A 3,337-nucleotide genomic window follows, 5' to 3' on the forward strand; every position below is an offset into this window, starting at 1 on the left:
CGAGAACACATGGTCAGACGAGGAGAGAGTAGTAGGAGTAGCAGTGTTTTCTGTGGTAATCCATGTCCGTCAGCGCCAAGAAGTCGAGGGATTGGAGGGTAGCATAGGCTGATATTAACTCTGCCTTGCTGGCCGCTGTCACACCCTGGCTCTGGGACTCTATATGTTGAGCCAGGGTGTGTATATTCTATGTGTTGTGTTTCTATGTCGGGATTCTAGTTTTGTATTTCTGTGTTGGCCAGAGTGGTTCCCAATCAGAGGCAACGAGTGTCAGCTGTTGCTGGTTGTCTCTGATTGGGAGCCATATTTATAGAGGCTGTTTTCCCACAATAGTTGTGGGATCTTGTTTCCAGTTGGTTTGTTCCTTTTGGTTTGTACCGTAGGACTGCACGTATCGTTTGTTGTTTTGTTCGGGAAATCACAAATAAAAGAGTATGTTTGCTTTCAACGCTGCGCCTTGGTCTACTCTCTCTAACGGTCGTGACAGCCGCAGAACAGCAGTTCCAGAGGCTGCCGGAGACCTGGAACTCCACGTGGGTCGTGCGTGCAGGGACCACCAGGTTAGAGAGGCAGCAGCCACGCGTGTGAGGCGTTTGTATGGCCTGTGCGGAGAGGAGAGAACAGGGATAGACAGACACATAGTTGACAGGCTACAGAAAAGGCTACACTAATGCAAAGGAGATCGGAATGAAATTAACTAAACATCTGGGGAAACAAGGCCTTCCTCACTAACCTTTCACTGAAACACTCAAATACAACTCTTCAAACTTCCACTTTAGAAATTATAATTGCTGTAGTCTACAGTAGTTCATTGTTTCCAGGAATAGACTAACTTAGTTTATTCAGCTAGCTAACTTAGTATAGTATTCTTCTGTGAAAACCGCCCAGGGCACCGTATCCTATGATGCCATAGCTAACTAGCATGCTAGCATCCAATAACACACGGTTTAGCACCAATACTTGGTTACAACAATACTACCAATGGATCATTCATGTCCGTGTCTTGTTCCTTTCAAACGCAGAAGTAATTCAACGTTGGCTAGCTAGCACAAAGTCAGTCATGCTAGCTACACAAGTGGACAACACATCTCGAATGTTCAGAATGTGAAGCTTACGTTGCAAAATTCTCATTGACTAAAATGATACAGTACTGCTAGCTGGTAATGTTGGCTAGCTAGCAGTGGCTGCGGTGTTGACTGTTTGTAAATGTAGCTGGCTAGCTAACCTCGATAGTTTCTCTATACTACACCTTTGTCTTTGATACCAAGACAACTATGTAGCTAGCTAACTTTACACTAATCAAATCGTTCCGTTGAAATGTATTTAGTTGCTACAGTATTGCTAGCTGGTATAGTTGGCCAGCTAGCAGTGGCTGCGGTGTTGCTACCCGCTAACTAGCTAGCTTTAATGGTCCAGGTAGTGGGTTAGCTAGCTAGCCTCGTGCTTCACCAGGCTCAGTCGAATACACTACAATACTTACCTACAATACTTACCTACAATAACTACCTGGATAAACTACCTACAATTACTAACTACAATACCTACCTACAATCTAAATGCATGGTTTAAGCAGTGGCTGCGGTGTTGCTACCCGCTAGCTAGCTAGCTTTAATGGTCCATGTAGTGGGTTAGCTAGCTAGCCTCGTGCTTCACCGGGCTCAGTCGAATACACTACAATACTTACCTACCATAACTACCTACAATAACTACCTGGATAAACTACCTACAATACCTAACTACAATACCGACCTACAATCTAAATGCATGGTTTAAGCTTTACTAGACACATATCAAGAAGAAGCCAAGCTTACATCCCCGCTTAGAGGAACACAACCTCACCCCATCGCTCCTCAGTAGCTATTACCCCCCTCCACTCTCTCGCTCTTCCCTCTAGTGTACTTACTAAACCTTTTATTGCAGGGGGATAAATCAGGGTCACACAGAGTGATTATTGATAGTCTTAAACAAATCTACTTTGAAACAATAGTATACACCACCTCACACACATGGTTATGGGCTTACAAAAAAAAAAAAGACGCCTGTACCATGTCAGATATAGAGTTGAAATGTATTCCATTTTGAGCTTGCATCCCAATTTTGCACTTTATATACATCACAGAAGACTGAAATATAACAAAACTGTTTGACATAGAAACACCGGATTATAGTCGTATAAAAGAATAACAACTTTTTTTATTATGAAATTATGAAAAATAACATTCCTCTCATGAGGCCAAAGAGGGCGCTTTTTGTCATTGACTGCAGGAAAGGGCTATGCTATATAGAGCGAAATACAAAAGGGTTACCCCATAGGAGAAGGTCGGTCACAGTACAAGAAAGAACGGAAAAGAGAAAGAGATGCTTTCTTCCTATTTTTTTAGAAACATTGTGAGTGACAGGACCCATTGAAAAATTAATATGGCTTTGACAAGGGCCCTTTCAATGGACATTTACTGCTGACACAAACAAATAAAGTGAAAACAAAACAGCTAGTGCAGATGATGATGAAATTGAATTGCAACAAAAGGTAATATGAATCCCATCAAAACAAAATTCTAAAGTTGTATTCAGAGAGACATGGACGAGACAAGATTAGATGTGGGGGTGTTGGCATCTGTGGAAAATCCTCCAGCAGCTTTTTCGCTTTTTAAAATCTCTCTTTTACAACAACAAGAAATGTACAACCTCTATGCCCTGAGGCAAAATATGCCTAATATTGCGTAACTACCCACTGACGGATACGTAATGGGTCGCAGGTGGCTACTGCAAGAACATTTCAACACTAAATTATATTTCAGGAAAGCCAAAAAGTCATTGACTTATGCCAGCCTTTTGTAAACTTTTAGAGATCCCAAGAGAATAAGCCAGTGTTGCTGCTTTTACTTCAGGATGAAAGAGCCCAGAAGATGTTCATTATTTGCCCATGCGTTGTGTATTACTCACATTGTTGATGATGTAGAATGTAAATGGAGGTAATCTCGTTGATGAAGAGTTTCTGTCCATCCTCTTCCTCTCAGACATTAATCACATGGACTTCCTACTTCCTGTAAGCTTCAGTGAGGAGGACGAAAGTAATGGCTGCTCCCACATTAACTATACACACTATACATTCATACAGACTAATATTTATACATGGCGCCATTAGAAAAACTGGTTGCTAATTGTACCATTCCACAGCTCATAACAACTGGCGACCTCCATTAGTGCCAAGGTAATTAGTCATACTTTGCATAATTAAAGAGAAAACAATGGTGTAATAATTGATGAATACTCAATCAGAAGATCATTACCATGACTTGATATGCATCTTCAGGCAGCAGGCTGGAGAGGAGAGGAG

This window comes from Coregonus lavaretus (assembly GCF_964263955.1).
Source record: "Coregonus lavaretus genome assembly, chromosome: 6".
Lineage (NCBI taxonomy): Eukaryota > Metazoa > Chordata > Actinopteri > Salmoniformes > Salmonidae > Coregonus > Coregonus lavaretus.